Raw genomic sequence first — 15,937 nt, 5'->3', positions numbered from 1 at the left:
GAAACAGCATGACTCAACCAGTTTAGTAACTAATATTCCACTCTGGGCAAGCTGGCGCGGTGATATGCAGACTGTAATAATGTCACAATAGTTATCCGCCTATAAGCCGCTACGGTGGCTCAATGGTTATGATGCTCGGCTGCTGCCTCGAAAAACGTGGATTAGTTCCCGGCAGCGGGAGTCGCACTGGTATGGAAGCGAAATTCTAGAGGACCATGTACTGTGCTATGTTAAAGCACGCTGTAGAACCCCAAGGGTGGTCGAAATTATTCGGCGCCCTCCACTACGGCGACCCACATAGAGTGAGTGGCTTTGGGACGCTAAACCCCACAAACCAGGACATCTTATCAGCTATAGTAATGAACGCTGTAGGTTCGCCAGGACATTTTGAACGGCAGGGGGGCATCATAGCGAACACTGGCGTAGATAAGCTTAATTTTAAGGGCATGTTATGAAGTGCCAGCAAGGTGGTATCCGGTGGTTAAACGTTGCTTATTTAGTAGCTTATGTAAAAAGTCTTAAATAGTGGATATATGCAGTCAGTACAACAAAGGATTTAAAATATACTGATGAACAAACCCAGTTAAGCGGCAAAGTAATCGCAGTGCTTGAACAACCGCACTGAATGTCATCGGCACTGACGATTCGGCAATACGTATTCTTAAAGCGCAGGCCGATCGGAAAAGCAAAACTAGAGCCCATTCAATCGCTCCCTCCAATAATATGTATTTTGGATAATTCACTTTTAAGAAACAAAAACGAAGATTGTGATCGTTCTTTGGCTGCGCATGCGAAACAAGGTCCTAAGGGCTCTTATTATCTTAGTGTGCCAGGACTAAGTGCTCGCAAGCGAAAAAGCCTTCCTGTCGGGGGTGACGCTTCTGAGCATAAATAAATTTAAATAGAACACTTTGCAGCCGCGAGTAGGTTTCGAATCCGGGGCGACGTGAACGGATTCGCTCTGTTGGTCACTGCATACCGCTGCACCATCCCCGCGGTCTCAGTCGGGGCACGCTGCCCGTTGTCTACCGCCGCACCCGAACATCCCGCGTGGTAGAGTGAATCTCTCGCGCTTGGCTTTGCCATCGCCGTCTTCATCAACTTCCATCTTTGCGCAGTGGATCCAGAAACCGAAACCACAGTGAAAGAGGTAGTGCTCGCACACCGAATTCACCTTTTTCACTAAATGCCTTCTTAGCGAAAAAGGGGTCATGTCTGGTGGGTAATTAACGGAAGAGCCACCTGCCACAGTTCACAGGAGGCACATTGCAGAGGAAAATCTCTCATTTCGTATTGCAGTGGAGAGGTGGAAGAGACAAAAGAGAGGTGTAACAAAATAACTTCGATGTAACTACAGACCTGGATATAACGCGTCCTTAGTGCGCTCCTCCTTACTGCTTTAGTGGATTCGAACGGGCGCATGCTTTCCCACTTCTTCCGCATCAATAAAAATGACTGCCCTAAATTTAGTCAGATTTAATCCCGGTAGCACAATAATGAAGATTACCGAAGATACTGAAAAGTTAAAGTGGCTGTGGTAATGCTTTTCTGCTCTCTCAGTAAATCGGTGCTAGATTTCGGCGCTAGAAGCTAGGTTTCCTATATCTTCATGTCCATAAAGGGGTATGTACTCGCTCGTTCCGTTACATCTAAGCAGGACTGTTTCCTCTCCAGGCTCCTAAATACTGTACTGTTATTTTACTACCCGCCCAGCTGCCTTACAGACTTTAGCGTTCGGGCGCTGATCGTAAGAAGGCAGTGTTTCAATGAAGGTGAAATACATGAACACCTGTGTACTGTGCGATTCCAGCTCGCGTTAAAGAAGGGAGGTATTTTAGATTAGTCGAGCACCGTCCCTCAGGGGTCTATCATTGCTCAGTGTCGTTTTTTGGGGTTAGAGCCCACAGCCGACTATTCTTTCGCCAATATTTTTCTAGACAGGAGAGTTAAACTGTGCCAATTCAGACAATACTAACCAGCGTGAAGGATGCAGAAATTTTCACCAGTATTGTTATTCCTTGTCTAACATAGCCTCCGAAAAGGAATACTGAAATGTAAATAATTCCCTCGATGGGAACCTTTCAATGAACAGGAGCATATTAACTGCTCCTGTGGTCAACTGTGCTTATTTATAGTGCTTTCCTCTTGATGTGTGTTCGGTAGCATAAGAGGTGCGCTTATAGTACGACTTGCTTGCATGTGCCTCTACTACACCTTAAGTGTGTAGTAAATTGTAGGCTTTGTCGTATCTGTTGAAGCGTCCATATTGCACATCCTTACATCCGATACATTTCGTTATCCCAACCAAAGCTGGAAGTGCAATCCTTTAGAAAATATATTTAGAAAAGCCAGCCTCATCTGTAGGCTGAATGAAAGCAGATTTATCACTCATTTTGCTAGGTTTGCTTGATACTCAGCTCATGCAAACGAAACATTAATTCAAGAGCTATCGTGTCATTGCGCTGGCGCTGGTAATGACACAAGCGAAGAGGGCTGACTTGCGGCCTGGTTTTAACTTGGAACAAGTCGTAATTATAGCCACGAAAAATAACCTTAGTCGCGATGCTGAAGACGGGCGCACCGTGTTTCCATACTGATAACATTGCAGGTCGCTGTCGTCCGCTTCATAATTAGCAATAAGTAAGAACTAGGAATATTACCGTGCCTTCTGTGTTATTTAGCGCCCTTGTGCGGTGTACCGTAGCTTGATATGTAATCTGTAAATGTAAGGCGCTTATATCGCCGGGAGCAGTCACTCCAATAAAATATCCAGGCCACAACGCAAACTGTGTACTCCCCCCCTCTCCCGCAGGGGCACCTTCAGCAATCAGGTGTTAGTACCTGGTGACACCACGTACCCGAGCTCCCATACCAAACCTGTCATCCGCACTATGACGAGAGGTTGTAAGGTGAAGGATAGAAACCATGAACGGTGGCAGTTGGGGCCCCGGTCAAGCCCTGGCTGGCGGGCCCCTCATCTGTCTACCAGGTGGGGAGCCCAGGGACCTTCCTGTGTATAAGACTGTGATGCACAGGCGACAGACGAGGAAACGCCTTTAAATTATATTGAGTAGATCAGCCTTCTTCAAAAATCCTGATCGGGCCCCGAAAAGGAGCCGCACTGAAGTCTTGACAACCTCTCCACAAACTGAGCTCTTTCTAAAGTTTGTGGTCCTAGGCGCTTCCACTGAGTCCAAACCACTCAACGGCCTGTCAGTTATTCTGACTACAATTTCCTGAAGGCACTTATAGGGACGTACTACAAATGCAAAAAGCCAGGATCTAGTGATTTAATGATAGAAGTATAAGAGGAAACCTAGTCCGACAACATTCTCAAAATAAAGACATTCTCACTCATCATACTGAGGCATCATCCCACCAAAGCCTCAACAGCTGCCAGGTAATAATTCCTTAGCTATACCTCCTAAATGAAAGAGAGCCAGACCTTCTTGAATGCCTCTAGTGTCCAGGCATAATTGCAGTTCGACGATTCATAATAGGGCGAAACAATGAGGAAATGAAAACGAAACATATTAATCTCCCCTTAAATCGCAGCACATTTCCTGAATTCATCACTGCGTAATTATCCACTGTAAAGTAAACACATGCATTCCAAGCCTTCGTAGCTGCTTCGCGCGCCAACAGTGGGGCCATGGTAGCCAGACATGCTGTGGACGACTACCTCTGCAAAGTGCAGTGCACAAGATCTTGAAATAGAACGGCAGCACAACTGACTTCAAATGTTTGATTTATGAGGGCACCCACCCCGCGTACTCCTGGTCTTCAGCAGCCTTTCAGGCAGAAAAGGCAGTGATAAACCTCAAAATAGCAGAAAACATAACATATGAAGAAGCGCTGAAAAAACAGAATACTTCCCACTGCTTCGTATGCTGACGCAACCAGGAGAGGGACAAGGCGACGTCTAGTAATGGCGGTAGTAATGCTCCTGATGTGCACCCACCAAAGCCCCTCTCCAAGCAGAAATCGGCTGCGCCAAGCTCCTCCATCCCGGAAGTCACCTTCTCAGAGACTTCAGGGGCACTAAAGACAACCAAGAAGGAATAGGTCCCTCGTGAAAAATAAACATCTGCCTTTGTACCTACTCCGGAGGCGATTGAAGTGACCCTGGACACCACAGCGTCAGCGACGCCTAGAGAGTCCCCAAATGAGAGGCAGGCCCTACTGGGCTGCTTCAAGTCCAAAAAGCATGCACCAGTCAAGCCACATGAGAAGGGTGGCCAGTCCAAAACCCACTCTTTCTCTTTTTCCATACTTGAAAAACATAGTTACCGAGAGCATCATATATTGGAATTTCCGAGGACTGCTTAAAAGTCTGGGCTACATATATGCAATTTTTGATGAAGATCAATAACGTGTTTTGCCTGCAGGAAAGTCATTTAAAATCGACATAGACAGGTTTGGCGAAGAAAAAAACCCGCGGAAGAACGGAGACACAGAGGGACACAAGACGACGCTGGTGGTCGTTTCCTTCGGTTGCTTTTTTGTTTAAGAACTATGTACCAACTAGCCCAGCTATCTACCCTACTGACACACAGGTTTTCTGAAGCAGTACAATGTATTCCGAAAAGACAGGTGAGGCAGCACCCAGCCATCAGGTGGCGTTGCCGTTGCAAATAAGACATCAATCCCTTGTCGAAACACCTCGCTTGATACAGTTTTAGAGGTAATGGCTATGCGAGCCTTCATATTTGGTAATATAACTACGTTCAGTCTACATTCCATTAGATTATAGCCTATGTAGCGAAAAGTTTTAAAAACTGATGATTCTCTAACTTCCGGAGCCATTCCTCCTGGTTGGAGTCTTCAGTGCACAGCACCCATTTAGAGGATGTGTGCCAACACACTCCGGGGGTGTGATAAATGAAAAATTCTTATTGTTCTCTGGATCGCGTTTACTCAACTCAAAGGATCGTACATACTACAACATAACACACAACACTTACACAGCCATAGTTTTAGCTATCGGCTCCCGATGCTCTTGGAAGCTACAGAGTGGGTTGTTATCAATAATTTATATATGGGTGACCATTTTCCAATCTAGATCAAGTATGCAGGGAATGCAATTCAAAGCTTGATTAATCCTGGAAAGTTTGAAGAACATGCAGCAGATCGGAATATGTTTAGGAATTTCTCAGCATTGCTCTGTCCATCGGTCGCTGATTCAGGTGTTGGGGAAACACGGCTTTGGCCACGCTACACATTATAGAGACCGCAGAAAAATGCATGCCACATACGCCGGGTATACCACGAAGAAAGCGAAGACCGCGGTGGAACACAGTATGCAAAACTGCTCGTGAGAGCCAAAATAGGGCACGATCGAGAACTTAACGGCCTTTAAGCAACAAAGGCGAATTGCAGGCAGTGATATCGACACATAAGTCTTACAATAGGCTAAGAGCTCTTAAAGGGTAGAGCGCTCACACAGCAAATCTAATCAGCACCATTGGTGACACACTCGAACATTGGGCAGATGCCCCAGTGCAGCGCTTTGAATATGTATTTATCTGTGCACATTATTCAGATTCTTTCTTGTGGCACAAGTTAGCCGAGGGGAGAAGGCCCGTACATGATAAAATACCGTACACAAGAGGGTAAAACAGCCAATTTAACTTGAAGGTGCTGAAGGTTGCACTGGGAACATGTGGGAGCTCAGCAGTAGGTTCCGACCGGATCACATACGGAATTCTCAGGCCCCCGCATGTGGATATGCTTTAAAGTGTTGTATGCTTAATAAGATATCGACCACAGGAATATTTCCTAAAGCTTGGAAGGAAGCGATCATTCTCCCAATATTAAAACGACGCCATGAAGTAACGCTTGCAGGTGCCTAAGTAAGCTCTTAGAAAAAGTGATAAATCGTCGCCTTCCCCTTTTCCATGAATACAATGGTTTTCTTGATGAACACCAAGCAGTGTTTAGGACCGGGCGGTGAACAATGGATCTGCTCGTGGGGTTTGAGTATTATGCGAGGGATGCATTCGTGTACAAGCAATTTTGCTTTTTTTTTCACTTTGAAAAGGCATATGATACCACAGGGCGCTACAGCATTATCCGCAAACTTTCCTCCATTGGCATCACAGGGAATGTGCTGAAAACGATACAAAGTTACTTATCAGAAATGGCTTTCATATTTCGTACTGGTAATGCATATTCAATGCAGTACATACAGGAGAATGGTGTCTCTCAGGGAGGTGTTCTCAGTTACACTTTTCATACATGAATTGAATTCTTTAAAGGGTGTGCGGCCAAAAACAATATCTTATTCTCTACACGTGGACGATCTTCAGATAAGCTTTAAATCTATTAACTTGTCCATCTGTGAACTGCAAATCCAGCTACGGGTTAACAAACTCTCTAGTTGGGCTGATGACAATCGGTTTAAATTTAATTTAACTGGGGAAAAATACCTGGATACTTTTTATAAGCAGCGTGGCATAAGACCTGACCCCACCATCACACAGAACGGCCAAAGCCTTCCGCTGTGTACGATTACCCAGACATGCCTCTTACGTTTACTGATTATAGCAAAACGGAGCAGAAAACTTAAACCGGAAACACATTCACGTAGCTAATAGCACTCATTGCTTCTTGATAAGCAAGCGTCTTGAGTGCGCTTTCAATCGCCTGCATTTAACAGCCAGAGCGCAAGAAAGTCTTTCTGCAGTAGGATGCCACTCCCGCCGCAGAGGAACTGAGACAAAGACCGCTTTTTTTTTAATATATGAAGACATCAGCTGCAGACGTCAACCGTACGGGAATAAGCGAATTTTTAGAACGCAGCTTTTTGGCGCCCGTTCCTGCGTTTCGCGGCGTCGCCGTTGTCCCTCGTAACCAGCTCCGCAGCTCCGGCAGTGCGCGCTCCTGACGCCATTTCTTCCGCACGCCCAAGCCGAAACACATAGCCGCTGCCGTTCGCCACTGTGTTTACCCCCCTCCCTCCTCCCTCTTCCGCGCCACATTCCTCAGTGGCGGACATCACGCGATAAAGCGCGGTGTTCTCAGGTTGCCGAAGCGCCGGCTCGGCTTCAGCGGCTCATGGTGCGTGCATCCCAAGCCGAAACGCAGAGCCTCGTTCACTTGACTCGCTAGCAGCGTCAGCGGCATCAGTCAGTCGCATCTATCTCTTCACCGCGCAACGTTCGTATGCGCCCGCGCGCTGCCTCCCGTGACCTCCCCATAACCTTATTGCTCTCTTCGCTCCTCCTCCAATGCCACCCATGTGCGACGGCAGAGCGCTGGATCGGTGGCGGCGGATCTCGATATGTGCACCGCCCGAGCCGAAACGCATAGCCACCGCCATTCGCCACTGCGAACCGCCCGCCTACATGAATAGTTTATTCTCTGCCAGTTCTTTCTTAGCCACGAGCGCTTCTTTCATGCTGATCAAGCATTTTTAGTGAAGTGTTTATTAAAGAAGGAATATGTGTGAAAAATGACAAGCAGTCCGTAATTGTACATACATGTCTTGTTCGAATTCTTTGCCTCACTATCGAAAAGTTCAAACAGCTGATGAGCTGCGCACAAATTTCGCATCAGGAGGTAACGTCATCGTCGGCAATTTTTTTTAATCTTGAACTGGTAACGTAGTTATTTATTACTAAATATTAATTTCTTATGTGGCCCAGAGTATTCATCCCATGCAACTACGCTTGCATTCCGCATAAATGCTTGCATTCCGCTTTAGCTGCTTCTGCAGCTAAGTATTTAGAAAAGACCTGAGTGATCTTTAGGACGTACTCGTATGCATGCCTTGTATAGCGGTTAGAAACGGTTGTAAATAACGTCCGGTTCCTCGCAGGGCAACATGGAGGCCTTTGGCGTTCGCAGCGCTGTGCGAGAGTTTTATCGCCAGCGTCTGAATACGAAGACTGCAAAAGGTGCTGGTTTGCTGGAAATTCGAACACCCTACACCCGAGCGAGCCTAAAATTGCCCCTGCTATGCACCGACGGTCCGGGAAGGACATGTGACCTGCTAAAGAATCTCCCCGCGGTCAATGAACTGCTGTATCTCACGGCGGCTGAAGTAATAGAGGGGGTGCCCCAAAAAGCGTCCATTCGATTCTTTGAGGGCTTTCATCGCGAAGGATACACCGCGGATGCAACGCTTCTCGGATATGCGACTAAGTTCCTCCAAGCCATCGTTGCTGCTCATCGCTGCGTGATAACCGTTTACGTGAGTGAAAACAACCAAGTCTGCCACACTTTTCTAGCCTTTGTTATTTTGATTGGTAGAAGAAAAAAAACGGCCATTAGGCTATGTCATCACAGAATGCACGGTCTCATTTCTAGCTACAAAAGCTTCCAAGTATATCAGCAATTTCAGCAAAGGCCCAAACGAAGTTGATTTCCCTGCTGAAAACAAGTTCTATGATGCAATAACCTCATAGATCATTCATCATAGAATATCATACAATCTGTATGATATATCATACAGTTCGTATGATCTTCTATGACATGTCTATGATGACTGTATGATTTTACAGAAATGTATGACATTTGAATGATAAGTCTATGATATTTGTATGATAAACTATGAGTTTATTGCATCATAGAACTTTTATCAGCAGGGTTCAGGTCCAAGAAGTGGACATATATTAGGCTTTATTAAAGAAGTATAGATTCCAATCCACTGAGCTGCTCATGCTGAGCAGACCCACGAGGAAACTGCAGGCAAAGGAACCACTCTTTAGCAAGGCATAAAATCAAGGCAATCCAAGCATATTTCACCTCTCAGTTGGTTTGGGAGAGCCGGGCTCGTCACAAGCCCGCTGTCTTTTCTTGGTATAAGTGCAGCTTACCATGCGTGTTTTTGGCGCTTTGTATCCCGCTTACGTCGAGTTGGTATCACCGAAAGAACTACTTGGTTTCCCGGCGAGAAGTGCAGGGGTACTAAATGACCATTTTGGTTCTATTTTTGAAGAGTCAAGGGTTTCAAGTGGCTAGGAAAGTGCGGCTTCCATGATATCACTCAGCTCTCGTCTGTGCACTTTGTTCGAGGGGATGAAGGCTTTGAGCACATCATGATTGTCCTGCTATAAAAGTGGTGAACTTGTGTTTTAAAATCAGCAACAATCATAAAATGGATGCGCTTCATGAAGCGCACCGCTCGTCCCAGAAGGCGTCAGGATACATGAATGCATCTTTGGTCTAGATCCCTCGAATAAGCACTTGTTCCGTCCAGTTTAGAAACCTTGTCATATACGTGGCAGCGGCTTTCAAGTTCCGGATAAGGGCTCCGATAATAAGGGTATGAAATGTTAGCTCGTATTACGTAGTGATGATAAAAGTAAGAAAATTTGGAACAATGCCTAGTAATACAGCTTTGAAGGAACCCTGAAATGATTTCGATGGGCAAATTCTTGCGGAATAGATCGGTAGGGGTGGCCTTATTGGATATTCTAATCAAATTTGAAGCCTCTTGTAGAACCTATAATTTAGAAATAATTTATAAATACCGCAGCTTGCAGTAGCTGGCAACCGGTTAGAGCGCACACCTTACCGTGCGTCCCCTACCCCTACGGCGTCAGGGGGTGAACGGGGCGAGTTTGAAGGCTGTTCAGGACAACGAGATTTGATATAAACTGCTGTGCTGCACACAACTTGACGTGCAAAAATACGGCCGCATGGTTTCTAAACACATCCCGTGAAACTGGCGCTTTCTAGCAAAAATCACAGGTTAAAGTCAAAAGAGCGATTGCCTCATTCTACCCAATGGGGTAGTTCTGGTCACACGATAATCGCCCGAATTTCGCACTACGGAAGCACCGACTGCGGTCGAGAGTAGTGTACCATTTTCACATAGCAAAAGTGCTGTGATACACTTTGTGGATTTAATTTGTGCTGTGAGACTCTTTGTGGATCTAATTTGTTGACATCTTTATATAAAATTCTGGGTAGGATTTAGTGGCTCGAGCATCGATCTCACATGCGGGAGGTGCAGGGTTCGAGTGCCAGTCCTGCCGGCTACCCGCCGATAATACAATAGGTGCAAGCTTTCCATTGGTCTATTTATTTGCTTCTGTTGGTTAAATACATGAAAAAATGACCTCTCATTCCGCCCCGTGAAAAAAAAAAAACTTCTCGTACTTCGCTCGTTGGTCACTGCTGGCCTTGCGCTAATAAAATTATCTTTTCTTGTGTTGCATTTTTTAATGCAGCTGTTTGGTTTCAGCCATACTGCGGACAGTCCTTAAGTAACGGCGGTATTCCAACACAGCTCGTGATAAAACAAATCAAAAGGTTTTTTTTACAGTAGTTGGTACAGGCGTAGCTGTGGTCACCCTATGGAATGAATGGAAAAAAAATGATGGCTTCTGTGTTTGCAGAGATGTCTGCTAAAATTTAGTGCGGCCTCTACGTGACCTCGTCGAAATTTTTACCCTTTTGCATATTTTCAGTAAATTTTATTCATACTTTACCTGCTACCTTCACCTACCCTCTGTGATACTTTCGAACATCTGCCAGCTGCCTTTGCACAAGCGTTCAAAAATTTTTCAGATTACTGCTTCGCCGCGAGCAAGCCGAGCCGTCGAGGGGCTCTTCTGCACCAGCCTAGGAGTGAATACGTGGTTGACTGGCCTCTTTCTGGCTCACGTTCCATTGAGCGCCGCTGGGACATCACACGCCATCACTGTCATCCATGGCCTCCTCAAGTTGCATCTCGTCGAACTCTCACTCTACCAAGTCAAGTTTGAGCTTGAGAGACCCGCATCGCTGCTCGGTTTGACAGCCGGCCTGATGGAAACGACAAAGCTCAATCGGCTCATGATTGTCGGAATTCGTATACACCCCCAGGTAATGCGATTAACAGTAACTGCTGTTGTTGATTTTCTGCGCACTACTTTTTTCTCGTTCCCGTCTCATATGCACTGATACCAATAGAGGCCACGCAGGCCGCGCGGCCTTGATTGGCGTGGTGGCGTTTAACTCCAGCGATACAGAGTCAGCGCACCACCAGTGACCTCATAAACTGTTGATTCGACGACTTTGCGTACTGCATACTTGCTAAAGGTAATTGAAGGTTAACTTCCTACTCATACCTTTCACATGCTAAGCACGACACTGAAGATATGGCCGAAGGGTTCAGTTTCTGCAGTGGTAATCTCGCGAACTTTTCTTTGGCCTCTCGGGAGCGCTGCCTGTGCGTTACAGGCGACAAGAGTGCTTTTTAATTCCCGCTGGCACCACTGATGAATAAAGCGTAAGCACTGTTCAGTGTTAGTGGTAGTCTAAGCTGTGTGTGTGATTTGTGCATCTCAGTGGCATGTTGTGCAAGGTCGCTGTTATCTGCGCCATAATTCAGCACATGAGGCTCAGCTTTCATCCTTGAACGCTGAAGTAAAACTACCACCTGTGCGCATAGTAGTTCCGTATCCGAGGAAATCAAGAAGTCACTGACCGTAGCGCAGAAGCAAGAATTTGAAATCTGTCCGGGTTTCTTGTCCGCAATTAGCAGGATAGGAGCGAATTAATAAGTGAAGAATGTGACGTAATGACCGGACCCAGATTTTTGGCATGGGCCTTCGATCTTGTTTGAACTTGCTTGCGTGCTATGGACGAACAGGGGTTTGAGGAAGGCGCGTCGTCAGGCTCCTCACTTTGAATAAGATAGAGGTGTTTCCCCACTTAATCTGCTACCCCGTGTGGTTGCTCTCATTGCTCATCCTTTACGCGTCTCGAAAATTTTCCTGTCAGTCAGTATAGGCATAAATATCGTTCATGAGAAGTTTCGTATCGGCAAATGCAAGGCGTTCATCTGGTAATCAGGCCTTAGCGATCATTAGCCAGTTTCGATTCTCAGTGGCTTCCTTAGAACAGAGGACGACCCGACTTAGCACTAGATTTGCGGTGGTTGTCACCCTTTCCAACGCTTAGCACACCTACTGGATGAATATTCAATGATTCTATGCTACTGTGTCCAAGCGGAGCGCATGACCGAAACAATATTGCCACGTATCATTGTAGTGTTTGTTCATTCACGCTCAAGGCTGCAGGAAAGGGTTATCACTTTTGTTCGTGAAGCGAGAATCGACCAGACTAATCTCGATTGATCGCAGCCATGAAAGGCTGCATCTAGGTTTTTCTAGATTACTGTAGATGATCTTGTCTTGTTATCTGGAAGTTTCCTTGCCGGCTTTAAATTGAGCGATGCCGCGATCGGCGGACATTCGTAGTTCGACGACCGACGAGCACGTTTGTTGCTTACGCCGCCGCCGAGTGATTCAGTTATTTTGCGGGCGCAAGTCAGCCCAAATAAAGAGCTTCGTTTCCAAGACTGGCTGGTGTCTTCCTGACCACTGGACTGGCGTCACTACAACGTGACAGTATGGCAAAAAATTTCTCCCTCTTCAAGCTGCGCGCAAGCCTGGCCTGTCTGCGCACTTTACATACTTGAGTAGTATTTGCCTTAAATCGCTTATACTTGGCTATTATGATTCATGTTCAAGAAATTCCTCGCCTCAAACTTCGGATACCCCGCAGGGGCGTCTGATTCATACAGACGTTGGTGAGTTGCGACACCACGGGTACCTGAGCATCCGCAGGGACATCCCCGCAGGGGGATGATGGTGAGGAGTGCGCCACCATGGACCCGAGTACCCGCGCATAGACGTGCGTGGCATCGCCGTGTCAGGAGAAAAGGGGATCCTGGTGGTTGAGCCAATGCCGAGCGTTTGGACCCTTAAGGCCCCTCGGCGGAGGCAACACACCACTTTGGCCCCAGCTTATAGTAGACGGCACCTCCGGCCTGACCCGACCGGGCGAAATCGGCAGTCGCCTGTTCCTATCCTCCTCTCTATCTTTCACTTTCCTATATCCTTTTTTACAACTTTCCTGTATCCCTCTATCTTCTTGGTTTTTTCCTTTTTTCCTGGCGGCGAGGGTTAACCTTGTGTGACTGTAAGGAGATAGCGCCACCGAACGGCGTTCGTGAGAAGAAGACAAAGCACGAGGAGCGCGTGCGGAGGGGAACGCGGGGCAGGTCGAAGAGGATTACGTGGGAGAGAAGAGAAGAGCGCGGTGGGCGACGGACGTGGACGAGTTCTGCTGGCTCCCCGAGTTCCGGGCTTGGGCCTTAGCCGCAGACGTCCGGGCCACCAGACCTGGACATCCATCGTCGAGAGCCTCAACCACCAGGCCCAGGCGCCACTCTTCTCCGTCCATCCGTCAGCTGCTCTACATAGGCCGCTTCGGGCGCCTACGTGACTTTTCCGGGATACCAGACCTGGGAACCGTGCCGGGAGCCCACGAACGCTGACGCTGCGGTAGCCTTGCATCGGCGTTTGGAACGCCAAGAGACTCCTTGACTACCCGACACGCAGCCAGTCCTCGCCGCTCGTTGCTCGAATAAGACAAGTAGTGTGAACTTTCCTCTTTGACTCTTTTTCCTGCATTTATCATAAGCACTTTGTTCTGTTCCCCCGTGTGTTTTTCCCGTGTATTGTTGCGTTGTTCTCTTGTTCCTTTCCTTTCTTCTCGCTCATATTGTAATTGGTTTCCTTTCCGTTAAAAGCCGCCTCGTTTATTGTTTGTACTTTGGTGTTTGTTGAAAATAAGACCTGCAATCTCACAGAGTCCTCACAAATTTTGGCGTCCACTACGACAGGACGAGGTCGGTTTTTATTTATTTGCCTGTTGTGTTAATTTAGGAACAATATGAGCGCTTCAGATTTGGTTGCTTTGGGCGAGCGCATGGGCTTGTGCGGCGCGGAGTTACGAGCGTGGGTGGAGGATGAGCTTCGTAAGGCACGGGAAGAGAGAGCCGCGGAGCGTGAAGCTGCTAAGCAGAAATTGGAATTAGAGGCACGGAATTTAGAGGCGGAGCGTGAAGCTGCTAAGCAGAAATTGGAATTAGAGGCACGGAATTTAGAGGCGGAGCGTGAGGCTGCGAAGCAGAAACTGGAGTTAGAGGCACGGAATTTGGAGTTAGAGGCACGGAATTTGGAGACGGGGCGTGAAGCTGCGAAGGAACGTTTGGAGTTAGAGGCGCAGAACTTGCAGCTACAAATAAGGCTCAAGGAGGGTGGCGCAAATCCTCCGAGTGACCGTGGAGAGCGTAGCGTCACACCGGCTAGCTCCATTAACCCGCACAGCCTCATACCACAGTTCAATGAAGCGCGAGATGACCTCGATGCCTACTTAAAGAGGTTTGAGCATGTGGCCACCGGGCAGAGTTGGCCAAAAGAAAAGTGGGCAACGGCGTTGAGCTTGTGCCTTGGTGGCGAAGCACTTAGGGTCTTCGGTCGGCTCTCGCCTGAGGATTCCGTGGATTATGACAAAGCGAAGCTTGCCTTGCTTCAGAGGTTTAGGTTCACCGCGGAAGGATACCGAGAGAAGTTTCGCCAGAGCAAGCCACAGGATGGAGAAACGGCCTCGCAATATGCTGCCAGGTTGTTTAGCTTCTTTGATCGTTGGGTCGAGATGCGGGGAGCAGGCCGCACTTTTGAGGTGGTTCGCGAGATGGTCGTGAGCGAACAATTTCTGAACAACTGTCATTCTCGTTTAGCCCTTTTCTTACGTGAGCGGGAGGGCAAGACAGTTGCCAAGCTGGCGGAGGCTGCCGATCATTTTCTTGAAGCACAGCGGCAAAATAACTTGTTGTTCTTCAAAGAACAGGGGGAGCATACGATGAATAAAGCCAAGGACGAGGTTTCAGGTTCGCAATCTCGCCTGCGGTGTTTTCTTTGCGAGAAGACTGGGCACAAGGCGGCGGATTGTCGGACGAAGCTGAAGCAATCGTATTGCACCTGGTGCCGCGAGGTAGGACATGATGCCCAGTCATGCAAAGCTAAGAGGCCAGGAGACCGTGAGGAGTCCGCCTGTTGCATGACACCTCGATATTCACATCCCGATAGCACTGCAGTGGTAACGCGCGTAGAGGGCCAGTTGGGGGAGATGGTCTGTCCTTCCAACCCGGTGGAAACTGCTATGCCCGTGGCGCACGGTGAGGTGTTCGGCCAGCATGGTTCGGTATTACGGGATACGGGCAGCACCGGTATTGTTGTGCGTGAGTCTCTTGTACCGCCAGCGGCACTAACAGGGAAAAAGGCTACATTATTCTTGGCCAATGGGACCCGTTTGGAAGTTCCGGAAGCGGAGGTGGTGATTTCTTCTCCATATTTCTCGGGTAAGGCCATCGCGCGCTGTTTATCTACACCCCTGTACGACATCATAATAGGCAATGTCCCTGGCGCTAAACCTCCATTCCCGGTTGACCCGCCAGTTCTCACTGATCAGGCAGTTTCCCTTGCCATGACGGGTGCGGTCGTTGTTCCTTCCCTTATGGTGACAGCAAAGGTTTCAGAGAGTAGTAAAAGCCCCACTCTGAACACACTCCACTTGTCACGGCCGGAGTTTCGCCTCAAACAGGAAGAAGACCCGAGCTTAGAGGTGTGTCGCAGGAAGTTGGGGCAAATATTTCGTGGTAAGGGACAGACCGCCCACTCTTTTGATACAGATGACGGGGTTCTTTTCCGGTCGTACCAAGTGTGTCCCGGACAAGTCGTTGAGCAAGCGGTGGTACCGAAGGGCTTACGCACGCAAGTTCTTAAGTTGGCGCATAAGAGTGCATTATCCGGCCATCATGGAATACGGCAAACAATAGCTAGGGTGCTCAGTGAGTTTTACTGGCCCGGTGTACAGGCTGACATTAAGAGTTATGTCAGATCGTGTGATATGTGTCAGCAGACTGTGTCGAAGGCAAGGGAGAACAGAGTGTATAACATCGTAGGACGGGAACATGTAAAATCATGGTGGAAACCGAGGTCGGTTTGGAGAAAACGGTTTCACAAAGGAAAACGGAAGTATTAGCCGGAAAAGTTCTCGCGACGGTGATGTGGTTTGATGGGAACAATGGAATACGGAAGAATGTAGCCCACACCTATTGTTGGAATTGTTTTTGTTTGTTCATGTTTGTTTT

Source organism: Amblyomma mixtum, chromosome 1, assembly GCF_055824585.1.
Source record: "Amblyomma mixtum isolate Tamu chromosome 1, ASM5582458v1, whole genome shotgun sequence".
NCBI classification, from domain to species: Eukaryota; Metazoa; Arthropoda; class Arachnida; order Ixodida; family Ixodidae; genus Amblyomma; species Amblyomma mixtum.
This window is presented reverse-complemented; position numbering follows the sequence as displayed.